At 37.6% G+C, this 25,469-nt stretch overlaps 1 long non-coding RNA gene across 1 annotated transcript in view; it reads right to left on the reverse strand.

The window, feature by feature from the left end:
• Window positions 1-1,362: 1,362 nt before the first annotated feature.
• The window catches only part of LOC132649362 (uncharacterized), a 57,275-nt gene continuing 33,168 nt past the window's right edge, over window positions 1,363-25,469 (reverse strand). The window contains exons 2-3 of the long non-coding RNA XR_009587807.1: window positions 2,474-2,509; window positions 1,363-1,414 (exon numbers count right to left, since the gene is read on the reverse strand). This is a non-coding gene — a long non-coding RNA (uncharacterized LOC132649362). The remainder of the gene's footprint in view (window positions 1,415-2,473; window positions 2,510-25,469) is intronic.

Here is a 25,469-nt window from a genome sequence, read left to right on the forward strand (position 1 = left end):
TTCTCATATTGTATGCTAGTGACACAAAGTCCAGCATATTTTCATTGACAGCCAAGTTGAGCAATTTGCCATAGGGTATCAATTTGCTCCTGCACGAGGTCAATCCTCTGATTGAACACCATCAAGCTTCCTTTTAGTTGAGCATTAGAAAACATGGAGTTAGTCAATTCGCATGGAGCACGTCTCGCCCCTGGGGGCAATGGTCTCCTGAACCTACTCAGACCTCGGACACCACCACTGCTAGTTCTAGAACTGATGCAGGATGTTCCAACGAGGGGGTTAAGGCTTCTCAGAATATTTCCTATAAGCCCACACCTGTTTGTTTATATCCCCCATTTTTATTCATTATTAGCCAGATAGAGCCAAGTAATTGTGGTAATGATATTTGCTTTTTTGCCCAATGCTGGAATGCTAGTAAATTTAGGTATGCCCTGGTTACTCGCATGCCTCGCTGGGTGCCTGTGCCCGTTGATGCCCCTCACACTATGACTCTCTTCAGACAGAAAAGGGATCTTGGAACTACAGCCACCATTATTACTGCCATCTCATTGGCGGCTGTTGGAGCTACCACCGGGGCATTAGCCATGAGTCATACTGGGAAGACTGCTCAGACCCTGAATAATCATTTAGCCAATGTAGCTCATGCCTTAGTTGTACAAAAAGGAATAATATGCTTTCTATCCTGAGTGGCATAATTAAAGCAGAGCCAACCTCTGCAAGGAGTATGTAACAAAGAAGCACAAAGCAGTATTCATCATAAAAGTTTGCAATGCCCAATGCAGAAAACACAAGTAGTGAGGAGGCTGGGGCAGTTTGATGGCCATTAGTTCCACGTCAACCTTGACTAAAGTGTGCAGGCTCTATGTCATAATTAGCTAACTAATGAATTAATTAATAGATTATGAAAAAAGATTCCTTAGAAATTATGAATAGTTTGAGAATGAAATAGCATTAATCATTGAGCATCAGACAATCTTCAGTGTGACTGCAGACATATTAAGGCTGACCTTAGTAAAACCCCTGTGTGGACCAGGATGTTAGATCTCTATTCCCATGCTAGAAAGAGAGAGAACATAAGAAAAGCACTTCCCAGTGATCGTTACATTGCTGAAGGGAAAACAAGCAGGCAATGCACACATCAACACTGTTTTTATTTTGTATAATGTTCTGCTCAGTGATTCAAATTTCCCTCTGTTTGAGCAGTTGAAACCACCAAGAGCTTAGTGCCTGCGTCTTAGTGGTCTAACTCTATCATAGTTGAATCCCATACATTCAGAACAGGACAAACAAGACCAAGGAAAAAATATAGACAAAATGTCATGCTTTGTAAAACAATCTCACCTTAATGAACATTAAATAGCAGTGCAGGTGTTAATGGGTCCAGGAAGAGTATCTAGGGCTGTTTTGTTTTTAGCTTGCAAGGAAACAATTAGAAATTCTAGATTATTGGCAGTTTCAGAATAAGCAGTCAGGGTAGTGAGAATACATAAAAGAAAACTCTCCAAAAAATTCTAGAGCTTTACCTAAGGCAGTGGAGCTAGTAATCCTAGTAGTACAAAATCCAATGATAAAGTACAGGTCTGATAGACGACAATCTGAAACGTGGTAGCTCTCTGCTTTTCATGAAATCCAGGAGGAAAAACATATTCATCTGTTGCATATGTCTTCATGAAGAGACCATTATGCAGACATGTTTAAAGGATTATGTACTCTCACATCCTTCACTGACTATAACATGGTTAGCTTAATAATCAGTGAACACTTTACTGGCAAAATAGGAAAACTGTTGACTGCCTCCTATGTATCAGCAACTAGACTAGCATTGGCATAGCAGTACCCTTCAGTCCACTGCATGGAAGGGGGCACAATAGCAGAATCACATTACTGATGGGAAAACAAGTTAGAATAGTTATCTAACTTTCCAAGTCCACATTGTACCTAGTGTTGGAGCTGTAATTTGAAGCCAAGTCTGACTATATAATTTAAATCTGCAAAAAGCACAGATGTCATGTACACTCATGAATGTTACAGAGATCTTTTTCTGTTTCTTGCTGAAGATGCAGCCATCCCACACTCTGATTATTATTATGGTCTTAGGATGACTGTTTTTATTTTAAATAAACAGCTTCTTTTAGATTTAAAAAAGCGATTAGCATCAGAGAGGCAGATGGTTGTCCTGCCATTACTGTCCATCTAAAGGGAAAAAAGTACGTAATATATCCTATATTAGTCACACAATGAGTCACCATCTCAGCCTTCCATTTTAAAATTTCTTTCTCCCCTCACCATATATTAATACTTTCTGGTTATCTGACTGTATGCAGCATCAGCAAATAAAATGACATATTTAGAAAAGAGTTAGGACATTCGGAAGAACTTCATAAGCTCTTAGTCATGCCTGACGCATTACACAAGACTTCTTTTCAATGACTCATTTAAATGGCCAGTCAGAAATATGTTATACCCCACTTACTCTCTCCGGTGTAAGTACTAGATCCACTTTGGTGGGCTAAAGACAAAGAGAAGTAGAAGAATGCGTCAAATTGTTACATATGTTTTGGCCCAGTTACTATAATCTCATGATCATTTCTAAAACCTGAAAACTTAGGATCACAGCATTGGGTTTGTAGCATTTCTTTGTCCATTGTTTAGTAACAGTGGATTACCAGAAAAGGTACTGAGTGGGTGCTACTTCTTGGGCTAACTCTACCTGTCTACGGAACGGAACTTTTGATATTCACCTGACATATTGCAGTATTGGACTGATTACAATACGATGCTGTTAGTGGTGGTGACCCAAATTTTTCTTCCCAAGTTTTGTTGCTGATTGGCCTGGAGAGGATAGAGATTGTGCTCTAGAAGGAACATTACTTTTGGTGTGAAACTGAAATCTCTCACACAGAAAACAAAAGTATGTTATAGTGTCTGGATTAGTTTGCTCAGTAAAATAGTTCATACTGGGCAAGCATAAGGATCTGAGTTCAATCACAAGATCTACATAAGAGTGAGGTATGGTAGTGAGCAGAGAAAAACCCAGGGCTGAGAGTCAGATCATGTGGGTCTTAGGTGCTTTTGAGCCTGTCAGTCTAGCCAAATCCTTGAGCTTCTTAGTCAGTAAGAAACCCCGTCTTAAATGAGGTGGAGACTTCTGTCCTGTTCCCTATTTCCTCCCTCTATAGATAACGATGTCCATCCCATTTGCTTAAATGAGGATTGATCATCTTACCCAGAGTCAACCTTATTGCTTAGCTTCTTTAGGTGTACAGATTTTAGTATGTTTATCCTGTATTGTATGTCTAATATCCACTTATAAGTGAGCATAAACCATGTGTGTCTTTCTGCTTGTGGGATAACTGATTCAGGATGATCTTTTCTAGTTCCCACCATTTGCCCCAAATTTCATGATTTCCTTGTTTTTAATAGATGAGTAGTATTCCACTGTGTAAGTGTAGCACAATTTCTGTGTCCGTTCCTCAGTTGAGGGACATCTGGGTTTTGTTAGTCTTGTCAAAGCCTAAAGTTTTTGTTTTTTCCTTCATGCCTCTCTACTGATTTTAACACCTGAAATTTTGCACTCTGAGAGTGTGTTTCTAAAGGTCTCTTCTTTGTAATTTTAGCTTCTGCCTGTGAATTAGACATGTTCTCTCTTGCATGTACTTCCTGTCTTTGCCTTTTAGGACTCTTCCCAAAAGCAGGAGAGAAATGGCACATCTTTATCACTACTGTAATCCAGTGCACCATAATAAAACCTTTTTGCAAGAAAATCAAGTCTGCTTTTTTTTTTAAGTTATTGGAGTTGAGCACCACAGATATTTCTCCAAATAAACTCATAACAGATCCCCTACACCAGGTACTTTTATGCCAAGGTTGCATTTATAAGTCTGTATCCTTATGGGAAGAATATTTGTAAAAGAATACCATAAGATATTTCACAATGATGAATGTTATTATATTTTTATTGTGGAAATGGAAACATTAATGTTCTTGAAATATGATTACAGAGAATTATATACACATACAATTCCACTATCACTGGTACATGCAATCTTGGCAAAATTTGAAGGATGTTTGTAGATTTTATCATTATTAATGTCCCAGGGGTTCTCATTCAGTATGGATAACATCATAGTTACGCAAGATGTCCAAAACTTAGTTTTGTTTCATGTTAGTGTGATAAAAATACCTTAAGGAAATCAACTTAAGGGAAAAGATATTTATTTAACTCATGGTTTCAGGTCTCATTGCAGAGAAAGTCAGGGCAGCAGGAATTTAAACTGTTACATCACATGACACCCACAGAGAAAGCAGAACATGATAAATTGATGCATGCATACCAGCACTCAGCTTGCAGTATTCAAACTTATACAATACAGAATCTCTTGCTGAAGGATTTGGTGCCACCCACAGTGGGAGAATTGTCTCACTTTAATTAATGTAAACAAGTCAGTAAAGAACAAACATACTCTAGGTATCTATCTAGGCAATTTCTCACTGAGATTCTCTAAAAATCAAAATTATCATAGGGAAAAATATTAAGAATATTCAGGGCCTCTTGTCATTTTTTACATTGTCTTGAAAGTAAGTACTGTTGTTGTCAAATAAGAGAAACAGAAAAATATTTGTGAAGGATGCATTCTAACTTTAACATTAATTTAACATTAATCTGAAGCATCAGAAACATACATAAACCCAGATTTTAAGTTTCTCTACATTCTTTCATATAGAAAATCTTCCCATTTTCATATAAGGTTTTGTGTTGTTCCTCTCCATCACGTTTGCTCCATCAGGGGTTGTTTTCATGTCTGTCCCATGTGACCATTGTAGCCCATGCATCTTAGTTGCTCAGATAAGTCGATCATTCAAGCAGGAAGAATCTTTCCTTATCTGAAAGCCTATTGAATTTGGATTACATAACAAGTATTTTAGTTATTTCTCTTATCACCATGGCCAAATAAACAAAAGAAACAAAGAAGGAGTGATGTACTGTGGCTTGTGGTACAGGGCATATTGTCCACTATATGGCAGAGAAAGCAGGTGGCTGAGGAAGACTTTCCCTGACTTCAGGGTCTTATAGTGAGGCTTGTTATATGACACCAGACGTGAAGTAGAAAGCATAGACTCAACCTGGAGTTGACTTAGATGCCTCAGATACACATTTCAGTGATTCTCTTTGGCAAGACATCCCGCATCTCAAAGTTTCCTCAACCTTCTGAACTGCTTGTGGCTCAGGATCTAGTCATAAGTTACTGAGAGGGATAGGACATGTCTTTATGCATTAACATTCTTCCAGACGTACTTTACCTAATTTGCCTATGAAAACCCTCATGAAGAATTCTGTTTTTGGTAACTTATCCAGTCTTTTGTCATTTCAGAGGCTGATCATTAATAGACACTCACGAGTATGCTGCAGAGTTATGAAAACTACTATCAAATTAATATGGGGACAGAAGATTTAAATGTTGACAAAACAGGCATTCTTCCAAACATTTACAGAAGTATCATTCCTCTAAGAACTTAAGCATAATAAAGCTACAATTTCTTAAATCCTGTCTATATAACAAAGGATGCTGAGATAAATATATACATAGTAAAAACCAAAAAACAAAACAAAAACATTTCAGAAGCAAACATTATACATTTCTCCAAAATTAACTCAACAAAGATTTTAAATGTAAATGTAGGATTTTAAAATATAAAATTCCCAGAATACAGCATAGAAGAAAATCTTGATGAGATGGAACATAACAATGATTATTTTTATACATATACAAGAGATCCAAAAATCTTTGAAACAAAATTATTACATCTGAAAATGTATGCTCTGACACAAGCAATGCCAATAGATGAGACAAATTATAGTTTAAAAAAGGACTTGCAAATGACCAATTACAGTACTTAATCCAAATATACTAAGAATTGATAAAACTAAGAGGAGTACAATTAAAATGTAAATAAGGAACCTAAGCAGATTCTCTCTTCAGAAAAGACATCTTCCTGTCAAAAGTTCACATTTAATAATACTGGTCTTCAATGTGTAACACAGACTGGTCTAGCATTCAGGAACATCTGGCCTCAGGTTTCCAAATGCTGGGATGACAGGCAGACACTGCTACACCTGGTTATTACTTTTTAAAGTGAGTGTTCATTATGTATTGTGCTTTGTAGAGTGCTTTTTTTTTGTATTTAAGTATTGTATGGAAATACCGACTAAACAATTTCTTATTAAATTTTGGGCATTGTAAAAAGTGTATTTGCTTTCACCACACTCTTCTCAACTATAAAGAAAATCATCTTTTCATATTCTTCTGCAGTTCCCCATGACTTAGTAATACCTACTGGGAGTTATGAGAAGTGCCGCAAGAGAGGAAAAAAATAATCACTTTATTATTTTAGTATTCTAAACAAGTTTAGTAATTTTTTAATCATTAAAGACAGAGCAGTTTGTTCCCTTGATGAAAGTGATTCTAAAATTCAAGCTCATGGTGAGGATATTTATGAAGATAATACAAACCTATTATGGGGTTGATGACCCCAAATCCCTGTTCAATCAAGCCTTTTTGTTAGGGAATAAAAATGACTCATTTAATTGTCTAAATAACAATGTAGTATTAAAATGCAACACTGGAAATAACTATTTGTGCATGTTCTTTAAGGTAATTGTGAATCAGAAATGTTTTATGGAAAAAAAACTAGTTGGTTATGGATTAGTGAAGAAGCAAGTAATTCTTGATCTGAGCTACACCATTCTGTAGAGACACAGCTGAGGGCTTATTCATCCCCAGTGTCATAACTATTTGGATTGCTTCAAACACAAGGACTATAGGAGACTGGAAAATCTGCTGTCAAATTTGAAAGACATTTTCTTGAATTTTACTTAACTTCTTTGGTTCATGTTGACCCATATGTGTAATGGCTGTGTCTTAAATCAGAAAAAAAAATTGCCTTCATTTCTGAGATACGTTTCTGAGATAATATGAAATAACTGGCAAAGAATGATGTGATCAGTTAACACATTTATATATGAATGCAAGTACATAATCTGTTGGTGTTAAATTTTTAGTAAATTCAGAACATAATTTAAAAATCCATGTGTTAAATTTAGATTTATTATAAATAAACAACAAAAAATACCAAGTCTAGTCTGATACGACCAATTACAAAGGTACAGTAAAAACAAAACCTGAAAGGAATTGAACTCAAGTATAGGTAGGAATTTCTATGTAGCTAAAATAATTCTCAACAGCTGGGTGTGGTGACACACACCTGTAAATTCCAGAATTTGGAGGCAGAGGCAGGCGGATCTCTCTGAGTGTGAGGTCAGTCTAGTCTACAAAGAGAGGCCAGAACAGTCAAGGGTACACAGCAACACCCTGTCTCAAAAAATAATTCCCAACAATAATCTGAAAGTATATGAAGATTTAATACATAATATGATGATATGTTGAATTAGTGAAAAAATTTAATATTGGACCCATTAGTTGTTTTAGTTTTTCAAAGGTAAGAGCATAACTAATTTTATAACTCAGGATGGTCTCAAAAACACAATGTGCCTGCTAGGACCTTCAGAACACTGGAGGTGTACACCACCAGATCTTGCTCAGAATAGTAATTTATGCCATAGACTAGTAAATTTTCCAAATAGGTCAGAGAGAAAAAATGAACTTGAATACAGAAAAGGAAATTTGTAGAATTCCTGAAATTAAACATAGGTAGTATTTTGTATATCATAACGTGGTTAAAATCTTCCTATCTGTGCTTATATCTAAATATTAGACATGAGCTAAATGATAACCAAGTTACAATCCATAGACCCATAGAGGATAGGCATAGAGGAAGGGACTAGGTGTGGTGGACACAAGGATCTCCATGGGAGGGGGAAATAATATAGATTTTATGGGTTGGGAGACTGAATGTGAGGATCAGGTGAGAAGGGGGAAAGGAGACAGGACTGAGGAAGAGAATGAGGGAGAGACAGAATTGCAGGGTTTTGAGAAGGGTATGAAAACCCAGCTGTGAAAATATCCTGTAATTTATGAAGGCGATCCCAGTGCAGTCTCCAAACAATGCAGGAGACAGAACTCCAGCACTCCATCTCTTGTCACCAAGCAAACCTTCCAGTTATGGGACTGAGTTTTATCCAGTTGAAGTGTTGGCCAAAAGGGCAGCACAGAAATTGTCACGCAACCTAAGCTGCTGCCTAGACAATCAGTTGTTCTCTATAAACTGGCAGTGAGGCTTCATTGCTGAGGACAACTTTCACTCACCTCTTTGAACATGGAGAGGTTGAGTCAGTGCCTACATAGGACAACCTTCATTCTCATGTTCTAGAGTTTATGACACAGAAAAGTACTCCAGAGACTACCAAAATAAAAACGTAAACACCAGTGCAACCACAAAACATTTGATCAACACTCTGTCCTGTATCCGATATAAGCTCTTACAATGATTGGCACAGCCCTTATGGGATTAACCAACTGATGTCTGATTTGACTAAAGGCTCACTCCAAGAGACGGCACTTGTATACCTGACACTTCTTTGGTGACCAAGAACCAGAGACTAGATAACCCATAAACCTAGGATAAAACCAAATACATCTATTAAAAAAAATAACAATAAAGTGACTCCTAATAATATTCTGCTTTATTCATACATCATAGCCTTATTCAGCCATCACCAATGAGGCTTCCTCCTACAGCAAATGGGAATAAATATAGAAACATACAGCCAGACATTATGCAAAGAGAGAACTTGGAACACATGGCTCTAAATAAGATGTTTCCATCAAATCCCTCTTCTTAGAGAAGTCACAAGGATTGTGGAGCCAGAGGGAATAGAGGACATCTGGAAAACAAGATCTCTAAATCAGCTAATCAAAGGTCATGTAAACTCACAGAGACAGAAGCATCAAGTACAGGGACTGCATCGGCTGGCACCTGGTCCTCTGAGAAAATAGTATGGCTTTCAGTTGAGTATTTTTATGGAGCTCCTGAGTGTCCCCCTGATTATTGTGCCTTTTTCTGTTGGTTTGCCTTATCCAATTTTGATGCGTTAGTTTGTATTTTATTTTATTTTATTTTATTTTATTTTATTTTATTGCTGTCTCTTAGGAGACTGTTCTTTTCTAATGATAGTCAGAAAGGTTGTGTATCCCAATGGGGAAGAACTTGGAAGAGTAGAGGGAGTGAAGGATATATTTGAGAGAATAATCTATGTTTAATAAAAAGGTAAAAAATAAAACCTTCCTTTCTGCAACATACAATCTACGAGTTAGTGTATTGTCAGTCTAGTACTTGGGCAGATGTTCATTTTTATATTGAGAACTCATTGGTAGTTCTAACTTACTGCAAGCCTTCTTTTAAAATCACTAACTGGTATTCACTTCTGACAAACTTTTTACTTTTATCCATTGAAGCCATCAGTTTTCTTCATCAGTATGCTATAATTTCAAATATATTTATTTTCATATACTAAACCAACGCTTTTTTAGGAAGAAATTCAATCTCAATTACAATGAGTTATCCTTCTAAAATAGAACTCTATTTGCTTTTCTTATATCTCTCCTGTCCTTCTTCTATCCATCCCTCCCTCCTTTCGTTCATCTGTCTATCTTTCCTTTCTTCCTCCTTCCTTCTTTACTTTGTACCTTCCTTCCTTCGTTCCTTCTTTCATTCCTACGTTTGTTCATTCATTCGTTCCTTCCTTCCTTCTTTCCCTCATTACTTCCTCCTCGCCTGTCCCTTCTTGGGCCCTATGTAGGTTGCTACAGCTGGTAGATGTTCATTATTGCAATTTGCAGGTCCTAGACAGATATCAGTTGCACACTACTCATCCTCCAGGAACCACAACCTTCCACTCCACCTTCCTAGATGTCTCCAGGGCCATGTAGTGGGTGACATAGATATCATATTTTAGGCCAGGCACACAGTAGTCATTATTCTTAGCACTTTGACAGATTAGGGTTTCAAATTTAACAGTCACTCATTGCCAAAAGGGGATTCTTAGACTGACATTGAAAGATTCATGATCTGTGTGTGTAAGAAGGCAATTTAATGGATGTTTACTTGTGAAACCATCAACAGAAGGTTCCCCACACAGAACTTGTGACCTTCCTATAAAAAGGCTTTTGATCAGTTCAATAGTACCAGACATATATCTCAGTCATGTAGCGGACCTCAAATCCAGTCAGAAGATATAGTAGTTACCCCTAAACATCCTTTCCACTATTGTACTCGTTAGGGATTTTTGTCAGTAGTTGTTGAAGTTTTCCTGTGGAGACATGAACAAATGTCTATTTACCACACATGAGACATGAATACCACACCATAGATGTGATTTTTATCTAAGTGTATATAGTGAGCTAGAGAACTTATTGGTGTTAATTACCAGAGTTTAGGTTAAGATTTGTCTATCGGGCTATGTATTTGACTCAGCAAAATAACAACCTCAGCATTGGGTCATGATTTATGAAAGCTTCCTATCTATTTTTTTTCTTTTTTGGAGTTCAGCTCACATGATATTTAGAGTCTCTTCTCAGTAGCAATTCCAACTGTTTTGCTACTTTGAAAAGGAATTTTGTAAATATTAGTGTTCTTGAAGCTTTCTGAACCTTATGAGTTACAGTAGCTTCTCTTTTTGGTCCAGGAGAGGATGTTTAAAGGAAATAGGTATAAAATACATTACCTCTTGTTTTACTTCTTACATTACTCTTACCCATTTTTATATATGGTCCTCAAGCTTAGAAAGGACAATATAGATTTTTAACTAATACTTTCTGCTTATGACTAAACATTATGGTGCTATGTCACAACTGTCACTCATTTTCAGGGTGAGTATATATGAATCTTTGTATCTATTACAAGAAATCCATAATTCTCTTAGTGACTGAAAGAACAAGGTAGCATTATTGATTTGTGAGTGTAAATACAAATATTTATAGTACAATTTGACAAGCACATCATGGTTATTTATTAAAATAGCATCTGCTAAACCCATCAAAGCCTATACACTCATCCACCTACTGATCTAAAGATTTCTGCATTGGCTCACAGTACCAGATGACAGTTTCCTCCTGTATAGCTGGCCATAAATCTGTGCAAAAACAGTGTGGTTGCACCCATAGCAGCCATGTAACTGTTGTTCAAGTATGGCACAATTTGCCTGATACACTGAGACTGTAGCAGCTTATGTACATAGATGGGCTAAAAAAATAAAAAAATAAATATAGAAAGAAAGAAAGAAAGAAAGAAAAGAAAGAAAGAAAGAAAGAAAGAAAGAAAAGAAAAAAAGAAATCTTAGAAGCCCATATTGTAAAACTCAGCATTAGGAAAGCCAGCCAGCAGGGAAAGAGCTTGCAGCTGAGTCCCAGCTTGTTTTGTCCATGCTCTGCACCAAGATATATGGTATGTTAAAATAATTTTACTATGTAGCCTTACGTTCATTCAATGGCAGTCATAATAGCCTAAGTATTTGTGAGACCTTAGGGACATATCTGGCCAATAACTCATAGGGAGGCAATGCACCCCTGGTTTGAGAATCTATATGTAATAATATTAGTGTTCCTGGAATTGCCCATTTTTACTCAGGCCAGGTAACTGTGTTCATACTTTTTAACAGATTTTTTTTCTTTTTTTAAATTTATTTTAGCCAGTATCCCAAATCTGTAAGATACCTACAGGATAGCACTCTGTAAAGTAGGTTTTTATTTTTATTTTTTTTGACAGAGAATGGCTAGGACCTCGAAGGCTCGTTTCTAACTATTCTAAGCAAGTGTCAGGTGATGTTCAGTGACTAAGCAAACGCTTAAATGAAACGTTTGCTGTGCTCAATACACCACAGCAAGATCTCATCACTTGATTAGCTGTTTCATCAAGAGAACAACTTTAGGTATGTTGGCACGAAAAGGAAACCCCATTTTGCTCTCCACAGTGGCTATCAGTGGTAAGATATAGTGACCCCAGGATGAGGGGGCCGGATGGCTCATAGAAAATTACGTTAAGTAATCTTCTCTTGATAGTTTTGGCATTTTATGACTCAATCACATGCTAATTTAAGCCACTCAGACACATCAAAACATCTTTAAATCTTAAAGATGATAGCTCACCATGGGGCCCAACAAATCTAATAAAGACCTATACAATTTCAAAGTACCTACCGAACTAATTTTTATCTTTTCAGAAATCTCCCTAAAATACAGTCTTTTTTGGTCCAGTTAAAAGGGAACAAACCACTGCTCTCTTTGTGTCATTTATCTCAGTAATGTCCATGTTCCTTCTATTGTCCACTAGTCTGATATTTATGGTCCTCTCAGCTGGTGATAGCCAATTGTCTGTAACAGCTAATGGATCAGCATGCCATGGACTGATTATTCTCTCAAATTCTGCAGCATTTGTGTAAAAGAAGGACCTATGACTTAGCTTCTTAGTTTTCATGACAGATATCTTCTATCCATCCCCACGGCCTGTAGTTTCATAAGCTGTAAGAAGCGTTTTCTGCCATATTTAAAAGACTCTCCAAATATAAACATTCAGATACCTTGTTATTATAGTTCTCTGAGTTGGATCATTGTTACAACAACTATCTGAATAGTCAATCATGCATTCACATTCAAGATTTTAGCGAACAGCCATTCGCTAAAAATCTCATTATTCAAAGAGATAAATTATCTCATACCATACAGAGAAAGATAGCCTCTGTGTGAGATTACCTCTAATAATGCTCTAATTTCAGATAGCTTAGCCCTAGTCACATGTCTTGACACCCACCTCAGGATACGTGTAACTGTCACTTCAACAAGAAGATATATCACATTTTTCCTCATAGAAAAAATAGCCAAGTTATGATTACACTCATAGATGCTCAGATATATCAGCCTTAGTTGTATGTCTCATCATCCATCCAATGTGGCATATATATGTTTTCTATTTCACCTATTCTTGGTTTTGTTGGTATTTGTTTGGGAAGAAATTATATTGTATGATACTTCCTTGGAAGACATAAACAAATATCTGTTCTCTCCACCTATAACACAGAGAGCAGATCAAGAAAATTATTTAACCAAAGTCTGATTCACAAAAGTAAACATATTGGGGTTACTTAACAACAAACACACAAACAACAAAAACCAACCAAACAAATTTAATGAGGCAGTATTTGCAGAAGTTCAAGTGACTCAAAGGTAGCTACATTACTGAAACATTTTCTCCTACACAGGTAAAAATTGTAAAAGCTGAATCCATAGGCACTTCAACCTATAGGTTTTCTTATCTTTATCAGCTGTTACCACTTAAAGAGAGAGATTACGCATCTTGTAAGTTTCAGGAGCTTACTGAACCTCATAAGTTGTATGGGTTTCTTGAACCTTTTCATAACTCATAAGTTATGAGTTCCACATCATTTTTTCTTTCCTCAACAGGGACTTTTCCTTATTAAAGAAAATGTATATATAACAGTAATTGTTTTTTTCTGAAATATTTTTTCTAGTTTAGAAGTTAGTTAGCTTATTTTATAGAATGAGTTAGAAATGACCACAAATTCAACTAAAAACATTTCCACAGTTAATAATATCTGTTCTTTAATCATTTGATAGATGTATCTGGTGTCATTTTCTACTCCTAGAATTTAAGTTAGAATACAAAGTTCACTGATTGAGCATTTGCTTAGCATTTTGTTCAATCTCTAGCACAGCTTTTAAAAATGAGAAAGAGGAATAGAATGATTACGAAAAGGAGAAGAAGGAAGGCTAGAAAAGGAAGACAAAGATGGAAATGAAGAAAACAATGACTGAATTTCTTTTAAGACTTTAGTGATGACATAGACAGACAAATATATGATACTCAAAGATCAGTAAACAAGAATGCTCTGGAGAGCATTCTAATGAAATAGTCAAAGGCAAAAACAAAGAGAATTTTCAAAGTATCAAAGACAAAGTGATTCATCACTTACAAGAAAATTCCCATAGAACTATTAATGGATTTCTCAAAAAGGAAAAGTAACCTCATTATTCTAACTCATAAAACTTAGTTTAATAACCAAGTACTATTATATTACAAAAAGAAAAAAAATGGGATAATTTTCACTTTTTTTTTCATTTTTCCTCACTTATTTCTTTTATTCACTTAACTTCTTGTAGCCCCTTCCCTCCTTCCCTACTAGACCCACCCTCTCCTTTCCCTCTTTCTTTTTCATCAGAAAAGGAGAGCCCTTTGTCCCATCCACTCCAGCTCATAGAGTTTCAACGGGATTGAACTTGTCATTCTTCCCTGTGGCCTGTCAAGTTAGTCCTGCCAGGGAAAGGTGATCAAAAAGCTAGCAAGTGAGTTCATGCCTGATGCAGTCCCCATTTCCTTTACAAAAGGACCCATTTGAAAACTAAGATCCCCATATGCTATGTCCTTGTAGGGACCCTAGGTTCATTTCATGCACAAATCTTGGTTGATGCTTCAGTCTCAGCTTCTGGTCCCTGGTGAATTGATTCTGCTGTTTCTCTTGTGAAGCTTCTGTTACTGCCCAGTCCTTTTCTATTTCCTCCCACTATTCCCCAAGACTCCCTAGGCATTGACCAACGTTTGGATGTGAGTCTCAGCATCTGTTTTGAAGCGCTGCTGTGTAGAGTCTCTCAAAGGACAACTTTGACAGGCTACTGTCTACAGGATTAGCAGAGTATCATTCGTAGTGTCAGAGGTTGGCACTCTCTGATATGGTGGGTCTTTGGTTGGGTCAGGCATTGGTTGGGCATCCCCTCAATCTCTGTTCTATATGCTCTATGTTCATTCCTGTACATCTCATAGGCAGGGTAAATGTTTTGGGGTTGTGGGTGGATTGGTGTTCCCTGACCTTTACTAGAAGACTAGTCTACTTAGAGTTGTCCTCTTCAGTCCGTATGGTCTCTGCTTGGATACTCTTCATATCTGTCCAGGAATCTACCCTGACTTAGGTCTCCAGCTTGTCACAGAGCTGTCCCCACACTCAGTTTCTCTTTTCTCAAAAGGTCTTCTGTCTTATTGCCTTTGCTCTCATCAGGTCTGATCTCCACCCTTTTAACACTTTGTAACCCTCTCCTACCTTGTCCCCACTCTTCGCTATTACCTCCGTCTATTCTATGCCCCTTTCTGAGTGAGTTTATGTAACCTCACTTGGGTCCTCTTTATCTTCTTTGGGTATGTGCCTTGTAGTGTGTGTATCTTGTACTATATGGCTAAAATCCACTAATATGTGAGTGCATATCATGTGAGTCTTTCTGGGTCTGGGTTACTTCACTCAGGATGATCTTTGCTAGTTCCATCCATTTACCTGCAAGTTTCATGATTTCTTTGTTTTGGGGAGTATTCTATTATGCAAATGTGCCACAATTTCTTCATCCATTCTTCAGTTGAGGGGCATCTAGGTTGTTTCCAGATTCTGGCTATTACTAGTAAAGGTGCTATGAACTTAGCTGAGCAAATGTCCTTATTGCATGGTGGAGCATCTTTTGGGTATATTCCCAGGAGTGGTATAGCTGGCTCTTGCAGTAGCACTATTCTCATTTTTCTGAGAAAACAGCAGATTGATTTCCAAAGTGGTTGTATAAGTTTATATTCCCAACAACAATGGAGAAGAGGTTGCCTTTCTTGACACCCTTGCCAGCATGCGGTATCCCTTGAGATTTTTATCTTAGCCATTCTGTGAGGTGTGAGATGGAATCTCAGATTAATATCTTCTTCATTTTTATTTTTTAGAGACTTGAATTTCTTGTCATACAGGTCTTTCACTTGTTTGGTTCGAGTTACACCAAGATACTTTATATTATTTGTGGCTATTGTGAAAGGTGTAGTTCCCCTAATTTCTCTCAGGCAGATGTACATTTGTGTACAGGAGGGCTACTGATTTTTTTTAATTAATCCTGTAACTAGGCACTTCGCTGAAGACGTTTACCAGCTGTAGGAGTTCTCTGGTAAAACTATTTTGGGTTGCTTATGTATGCTATCATATCATCTGCAAATAACAATAGTTCGACTTACGCCTTCCTGATTTGTATGCCTTTGATCTCCTTTAGTTTTCATTTAGTTCTCCATACCTGTTTGAGTGAATATATTGAACAGGTATGGAGCAAGTGGGCAGCCTTGGCTTGTCCATGATATTAGTGTAATTGCTTAGAATTTTTCTCCATTTAATTTGATGTTGGCAATTGGCTTGCTGTATATAGCCTTTATTAAATAGGGGTTTTGTATCCCTGGTTTCTCCAAGACTTTCATTTGAAGAGATGTTGGATTTTGTCAAAAGCATTTCCTGCATTTAAATAAGATGATCATTGATTTTTTTTTTTCTTCTAATTTGTTTAGATGGTGGAGTACATTGATGGATTTTCATTATTTTGAACCATCACTGCCTCCTGGGATGAAACCACTTGATCATGGTGAATGATGTATTTGATGTGTTCTTGGGTTTGGTTTGCGAGTGTTTTATTGAGTACTTTTGTGTCAATGTTCATGAGTGAAATTTGTCTGAAGTTCTCTTTCTTTGCTGAGTTTTTGTGTGATTCAGGTATCAAGGTGACTGTGGCTTCCTAAAATAAATTTGGTAATGTTAGTTCAGTTTCTGTTTTGTGGAATAGTTTGAGAAGTATTGACATAAGCTCTTCTTTGAATATCTGGTAGAATTCCGCTCTAAAACTATCTGGATATGGGCTTTTTTTTTTTTTTTTTTTTGGTTGGGAGACGTTTGATGAATGATGAATGCTTTTATTTCTTTAGGAGTTATGGGACTGTTTAAACTGTTTACCTGGTATTGATTCATCTTTGGCATGTGAAATCTATCCAGAAAATCTTTCATTTCCTTTAGGATTCCAATTTTGTGGACTATAAGCCTTTCAAGTAAGATCTAATGATTTTTTTGAATTCCTTAGTGTCTGTTGTTATGTCACCCTTTTCATTTCTGTTTTTATTAGTTTGGATACTCTCCCTCTGCTTTTTAGTGAGTTTTGGTAAGGGTTTGTCTATCTTGTTGTCTAAAGCAGCTGAAAAGCAGCAAACCAAGTAATCCAATTAAAAGTAGATTTAACATTTTTGTTTGACTGATATAATGATTTCTTCAGTTAAATCTTCTGCATATGTGATTCTCTCTTCCATGTCTTGTATTCTGTTGGTGATGATTGTGTCTGTGTCTGTAGTTCCTGTTCTCTTCGCCAGGTTTTCCATCTACATGAGTTTCTCAGATTGTGTCTTTTTATTGCTTCTACCTCCATTTTTAGGTCTTATACAGTTTCATTCATTTCCTCTTTGATTGTAGTTTCTTTAAGGGATTTGTTCAATTCTTTCATTTGTTTGAATGCATTTTTCTGTGCTATCTTGAGGGCTTTACTTTCTTCCTTTAATGTCTCCATCATTTTCATAACCTCAGCTTTAAAACTTTTTTTTTTCTCTTTGGGTGTGATAGTATCTCCAGGATTTGCTGTAGTAGGTCTGATGGTTACCAATGGTGCCATATGGCTCTGGGTTTTGTTGTTTGTGTTCTTACACCAGCCTCTAGTCCTCTGGTTGACTCTGTTGTTTCCTGGCCTGATGGTCCCACTGTTGGGTCATTGGCTGTGTCCGATGTGGGCCAGGCAGCTGGGAAACAGGAGGAAAGACCTCAGAGCTGAGAGCTACTAGGGTGCCCCCCAGGCATCCTTGGGATGAGGGACAGGTCATGTGTCTAGCTCACCTCTGTTGGGTCCACTGACTCTACTGGGCTCACTGTTTCTGACCAATTTATACCAAAAGTTTGGCAAAGAAAACAACCAATAATGACATCAAACCAGTAGGCAGCATATTACTAAGTGAATGAATATATGAGACTATTTATTATGTGTTATTATGAGACAGTTATTATGTGTTGTGTATGTATGTACACATATGTCATATGTGTGTGTGTTTAGTCTGTGTAGGTAATTTTTATATGCTCTTATGTGTATGAATGCACACACATACATGTGAATGTTTGCATGTGGAAACCAGAGACTGCTGTTGAGTTGAGCACTATTTTACTTACTAAGGTAGCTTCTCTTACTGAGCTCTGAGTCCAACAATTTGGCTACATCTTCTAAATAAACATGGATCTCATGTTTCTGGTTCCTGTGACTGGGATTAAGGTAAGTATCCATGTTTGTTTGTTTGTTTGTTGTTTGTTTGTTTTGTTTTGTTTTTTAAAGCATGTGCATTATTAATATTTTTAATTTTGCTGGCATGGCTTAGAAAGAAGCCACTGCTGGTTCCAGTATAGCTGCATTGACTTTTCATGTGATGAGTCCTATATTGAGTAAATGAGACTAAGTAGCCAACCAGCTCAGTGAATGCACACAGCTCTTTGCTGTGCTATCAAGTAATGTAACCTTAGACTGCATTGTCACACCATCTAAAATGTCTAGCTCTCTTCGTAGACACTAAAAGTAACTGGCTTTGTCTCATTCAAGAATACCAATAGCTTAAAACAATTCAGTACTTCTGAGAATAACAGAAGTGCCCTTACCATTGAAGCTTAAGTTGAGAACAACTGTGAAGGCCTGGTCCTTTGTTTGGTTATCAGGATCTTGATTGAGAATATTTGAAAAGCTTGAAGATAATAGCTAGAAAACATGATCTTGTTTTTTTTTTTCTTCTTGTTTTCAATTACAGACAAGAAATATGAAGCTAAAAGAAATGCTTATAGGTATAGTCTAGGTTTCAGAAATAAGAGTAATAATCAGTTTCATAATAAAATGTCCAATTAGTGAAAGACTCACCTCTTCAACACCCTGTTTAAGACAACTATGGGCAGAAATAATGAACAATAATACAAAGAAAAACTTTTTCAAGGACTGTTCTAACTTAATTTCTGTTGTTTGATAAAACAGCATGGCCACAAGTAACTCATGGAAGAAAAATATTTATTTGGCTGACAATTCCATGTACCAGTCCACCGTTGAGGGAGGTCAGAGCAATAAATCAAGTATGATGGTAAAGCAAAGGCTGGAGAGATAGGTCATTTCTTAAGGGTACTGTCTTAATCAATGTTCTGTTGCTGAAGAGACAGCATGGCAACTGCAACTCTTATAAAGGAAAACTTTTATTGGATCTTGCTTACAGGATTAGAGATTTAGTCCATTATAATCATGACAAGAAACATGGCAATGAGTAAGCAGGTATGATGCTGGGGAATTAGCTCAGAGTTCTACATCTAGATCCACAGGAAGAGAGAGAGATTGGATCATGATTGGGCTTATAAAACCCCCAAACCCAACTCCAGTGACCCACTTCCACCTACAAGGCCACACCTCTTCCAACAAGACCATCCCCCCTAATCCTTGTCAAGTAGCATCATTATCTAATGAGCAATCTTCCAAAGATATGATCCTATTGGGGACCATTTCTATTCAAACCACCATAAGCACATACCACTTTTACAGTGGAACAGACTCCAGGTCCCAGCCTGTAATTTGTACTGTTCACAATTGCTTGTAACTACAGCACAAGAAAGTCTGATGTTGTTCTCTGGTTTCTTTGCATACCTTTCACTGGCCTGTAAATACTTACACACAACACAAACATGAATACAAATACAAACACAGATAGACACAGCCACACACACACACACATATAGACCGATATCCAGACACATACCTACATACACATAATTAAAATAAAATGATATTAAAAATAACTTAAGAGAGAAACCACAATTGAATATTTCATGCTGGCTTGCTTGAAGGATCATGCTTCTCTACCTTTCTTATTCAACTGAGGACCACATGCCCAGGAAATATTACCACCCACAGTGGTATGGGCCTTCCTTCATTGATTGACAATCATGATAATCTCTAAAGATAAAACCACAGTCTGATCTGATAGAGACAATCTCGCAATTAAAGCTAGGCAATGGCTAGTTGACAATTAAAGTTCATTAAAAGAGGGAGAGATTGATATAAGCTAGGCCTTAAATAAATTCTTTCATATATATAGGTTAAAAACTCTGATCTATAGATTATTTATGAATACTGAAATATTTAATATTACTTTTTCTTTGTATGAAGGGGTGAAGGAACATGAGTAATTGAATTTTCTTGATTGAAGTGATAATTTTTGGTACAATTAGACTATATACAAATATAGTAATATATTTTTGAGGTAAAAATTACCAACCTTAATTTTAGATTAGTTACTTTAGTTCACTTATAGCATTATTCAATAATTATATTAAGTATTATGGGATAATCAAATATTTAATATCCAGAAAATATAAACCACTACAAAGTTTATTTGGTTTTAGAAGTTATACAGATTGATGGCTCATATTTTGGTCCCATTTGAATAGAGATTGTGTATCCCAACACTTTCTCCTCTTAATTTTTTATCCAATACACTGACATGTCCAACATAGAGACTGAATGTTGTATCAAAAAAAAAAAACCCACAAATAGATTCTCATATTCAAGTGCCAGAAAGCAATGAAAAACAGAAAATGAGAGGAAAATATACAAATATTCAATGCTCTGAAGCTAAAACAGTGAACTGTAAGAGAAAAGTCCAAGTCAGGATCACAAAGTCTTCTGCAGGGTCACAGTAAAGAGAAAGGTTGAGAATAGAATCTCTGAAAGAGAATTTAGGCAATTACCTGTACACTGAAATACACATTTCAAAGTAGCGACTGTTAAGATTAATATTGATTCTCACCTTGACAGTATAAAGAATCACCTAGGAGATAAGCCTCTTCGATGCATTGCAGGCCTCATCTATATTAGTGGAGCATTGACCTTTGCTTGTGAGGGATTATTTTGATTAGGTTAATTGATGTGGGGTGTCTTATCATAAAAGTGGGCAGCACCATTCCCTAGGCTTGGTTCCTATACTGCACAAAGAGAGAAAACTAACTGAGCATCATCAATAATTTCTCTCTGCTTCCTGTGGATGCAGTTCTACCAGCTGCCTGAACCAGCTACCATGCAGACTCCCTACTCTGATGTTCTAAACCGCCAAACTGTGATCCAAAGTAAACCCTTCCTCTTTTGACAACAGCAACAAAAAGTAACTAAAACCTGATTTTAGCAGACTTCAACTTGTATCACACAGAGCTGGGAAGAAAAACGAAGTCATTCTTGTCAAATCTGAACATGTCAAGAAACTAACGAAACTCACTGAACGCAAGAATTTGGAGAGACCGTTTAAGCATTTACTTGATAGCAAATGGGAAGTGATTCTAGAGAAGTGATGATTAAACAAACAGATGGGCGAAACAAGTAGCGACATGCACAGTTTAAACAAACCAGCAGAGATAGATGTAGTCTTAGAAATGAAACTATCAAGAATGCTAAGGTTTACAACATACACCATGGACAGAAGCACAAGTTAATATGCATAATTATAAATAGAACAGTATGCACACATGTATTGTCTTTTAATCTCTTAAGATTTTCTTTTATACTCAGATTTCTTTCATGATATTCATGCATTAGAACTTGAATACCAGCTGTATCTTCACATTGCATGTAGTTGACACTTTAAAAATTCATTTTAAGTACCGCCTTAAATATAAAAACCGTTAAAAGAAAGCAATTCCATATTTCATTCACCATATTATCACATTCTATATTAGTGAAATTACTACTGCTACATTCTTATAAACTCGTCTGCCGATTTTTTCTCTTCTTAGTTACAAAGTTTTAGGTGATGATCTGTTTACCATGTATCCTCAGTGCCTGAACCACTGTAAGTATTAGTGGATGGGCAGACAATAGATTAAATATCATGATATGTATTGTGCTTTTCATAAATATGCATGCTACACATAATATGCAAAAAATACCATCATACCGTTATTGTGAAACTTTATGGATTCTTGAAAGTAATAATATGACTGAAAAACAGAGGGGCCCCTTGTTTTGGAGAAATTCAGTGCATAGGGATGAAAGAAGAGTGGTTTCCGAGGTCTGAGTAGGTTCAGGAGACCATTGCCCCCAGGGGCGAGACGTGCTCCATGCCAATTGACTAACTCCATGTTTTCCTCCACTTTTGAAAGTCATTTAAGGTTCTTAAATTATTTTTTTCCCTTTTTTTAAAAAATTTTTCATCAATTACACTTTATTCATTCTGCATCCCCCCATAAGCCCCTCCCTCCTCCCCTCCCAATCCCACCCTCCCTCCTCCCTCTGCTTGCATGCCACTCCCCAAGTCCACTGATAGGGGAGGTTCTCCTCTCCTTTCTGATCTTAGTCTGTCAGTTCACATCAAAAGTGGCTGCATTGTCCTCTACTATGGCCTGGTAAGGCTGCTCCCCCCCAGAGGGAGGTGATCAAAGAGCAGGCCAATCAGATTATGTCAGAGGCAGTCCCTCTTCACATTACTATGTAACCCAATTGGACTGTGAACTGCACTGGGCTACATCTGTGCAGGGGTTCTGGATTATCTCCATGAATAGTCCTTGGTTGGAGTATGAGTCTCTGGGAAGTTCCCTGTGTTCAAATTTTCTTGTTCTGTTGCTCTCCTTGTGGAGACCCTGTCCTCTCCAGCTACCACCACTGCTAGTTCTAGAACTGATGCAGGATGTTCCAACGAGGGGGTTAAGGCTTCTCATAATATTTCCTATAAGCCCACACCTGTTTGTCTATATCCCCCATTTTTATTCATTATTAGCCAGATAGAGCCAAGTAATTGTGGTAATGATACTTGCTTTTTTGCCCAATGCTGGAATGCTAGTGAATTTAGGTATGCCCTGGTTACTCGCATGCCTCACTGTGTGCCTGTGCCCGTTGATGCCCCTCACGCTATGACTCTCTTCAACAGAAAAGGGATCTTGGAACTACAGCCACCATTGTTACTACCATCTCATTGGCGGCTGTTGGAGCTACCACCGGGGCACTAGCCATGAGTCATACTGGGCAGACTGCTCAGACCCTGAACAATCATTTAGCCAATGTAGCTCATGCCTTAGTTGTACATAAAGGAATTAATGCTCAACTAAAAGGAAGCTTGATGGTGTTCAATCAGAGGATTGACCTCGTGCAGGAACGAATTGATACCCTATGGCAAATCGCTCAACTTGGCTGTCAATGAAAATATGCTGGACTTTGAGTCACTAGCATATAACATGAGAAGTTTTCCTGTGCTGCAAATCTGTCTAAACAATTGTCGAGCTATATTTTAGGTAATTGGACTGGAGAATTTGATACTACGATGGAGCAGCTGAGAGTGGCCATTGTCACAGTAAATTCTACCAGAGTGGACGCAGGACTAGCCACAGTATTATCATCATGGATTGCTGCAGCCATGAATCATCTGAAGGAATGGGCGGGCATGGGAGCGTTAGCAGGCCTTCTGGTGTTGGTCTCCTTGGTTTGCCTGTGGTATATATGCAAGATTAGAGTCTCACAACAGCGTGATGCAGCCATGATCATTCAGGCCTTTACAGCCATTGAAGCAGGACATTCTCCCCAAGCATGGTTGGATACCATAAAAAGCTAAAATGTTAGGAGGAAATCATGAAATTTGCAGGCAAATGGTGGGATCTAGAAAAGATCATTCTGAGTGAAGTATCCCAGAAGGAGAAAGACAAACATGGAATATACTCGCTTATATAGACCTAAAAGATAGGATAAACAAAATGAAATCTATACACCTAAAGAAGATAATCAAGAAAGCAGACACGGGGTATGATGAACTATCCTCATTTAGAAAGACAAATGAGATATGCATTGAACGTATGACAGGAGTCTACCGCAGAAAGCATCTGAAAGACTCTACCTAGCAGTGCTCCAAAATAGATACTAAGACTCACAACCAAACCTTCGGCAGAATGCAGGGAATCATATGAAAGAAGGGGAGTTTGAAGTGGAAAGGATAGGAGCTCCACAAGGACCAAACGTATCTGGGCACAGGGTCTTTTCTGAGATGGACACTCAACCAAAGTCCATGAGAGGATAAAACCTAGAACCTCTGCTCGGATGTGACCCGTGATAGCTCAGTAAGCAATTGGTTTCCCATAGTAAGGGGAACAAGGACTATTTCTAACATGAACTCAATAACTGGCTCTTTGACCTCCCCACCTCCCAAGGGAGGAGCAGTACTGTTAGCCCACAGAGGAGGACTTTGCAGCCAGCCCGGAAAATACTTGACAAAAGCGAGTCATATGAAAGGGGAGGAGGTCCTCCCCTATTAGTGGACTTGGAAAGGGGCAGGGAGGAGATGAGGGAGGGAGGGTGGGATTGGGGAGGGAATGAGGGATACAGCTGGGATACAGAATTAACAAAATGTAACTAATGAGAAAAATAAAATTATGGAAAAAAAAAAAGCTAAAATGTTACACTCAGGATGCGAGGCTAAGCATTGCACTCAGGGTCAGCTGCTTTGGACCCAGAGAAGAGCATGTCTGGTTGCATGCGGGTTGATGCCCCAGGTCCCACCTCTGAGAAAAAGGTATCGGACGGGTCTGATGCTCTTTGGGTGGATGACACCTAAATGAACATCTGTACAAAGTCCCAATTTATTTCTAATATCAGAGATCAGACCTCTACTCTTGCCTGATGCATCTAAAACAAAAAGGGGGAACTGTAGAGAGCTGCGGAATGCTATGCCTTAAAGATGGAGCTGGTTTCCGCCTTCCACCTTCCCGATGGTGAGTGCTCTCTGTCACGAACAATTCCACATTTGGCTAAGGCTGAGGATCTGGCTTGCTTCCATGTATGTGGACCTATCTGCATTGCCCACGTGGCACGCCTGGGTTGGCTACCCAGAGGCTATTTAAGCTGTGGGCTGGCTTTCCCCAGGGTCAGATGATTGTTCAAGGTTCCTGAATAAACTGCATTGAAAAAAAGAAAAGATGCTTAAGAACCCAAAATAAATTAGGTTTGGTGAAAAAAAAAAAAAAAAGAAAAGAAAAAAAAGAAAGAGGAAGTGGTACAGAAGTAGGAGGCAAACCCTGAGAAAGGAAAAACTTTGTACCTAGCTTTTGAATCTTTCAAAGAGCAAATTGTTGGAGACCAGAAGGACCTAGAAGGGTTTTGTGAGTAAAAATTCAGTGATTAAGGAGCTGTCATCTTAGCAGCATGTTCACTAGCACAGTGATAGTCCCTTCCAGCGACCACGCAACCTTCTGCCTACCTCATCTTTCAAGTAAACGTCATAGTGAGATTTCTATCACTGACACAAAACACGACCAAAGATAACTTGAGAGGAAATAAACTTGGCTTATTTTCTTTATTATTATTATTATCATTTATTACAATTTTTTCTATCTGTATCTCAGCTGTGGGCCCCTCCCTTGTCTTCTCCCATTCCCATACTTCCTCCCTCTTCTCTCTCTATGCCCCTCCCCTCCCTAGTCCATGGATAGTTTATTTTACAATTCCAACTAAATAGCTCATCATAGAGGGAACTCAGAATAGAAACTTAAGCCCAGAACCTGAAGGCCTGTTTTCTTCTTTCTTTCTTTCTTTCTTTCTTTCTTTCTTTCTTTCTTTCTTTCTTTCTTTCTTTCTTTCCTTCCTTCC

Source organism: Meriones unguiculatus, chromosome 19, assembly GCF_030254825.1.
Source record: "Meriones unguiculatus strain TT.TT164.6M chromosome 19, Bangor_MerUng_6.1, whole genome shotgun sequence".
Classification (NCBI taxonomy): Eukaryota; Metazoa; Chordata; class Mammalia; order Rodentia; family Muridae; genus Meriones; species Meriones unguiculatus.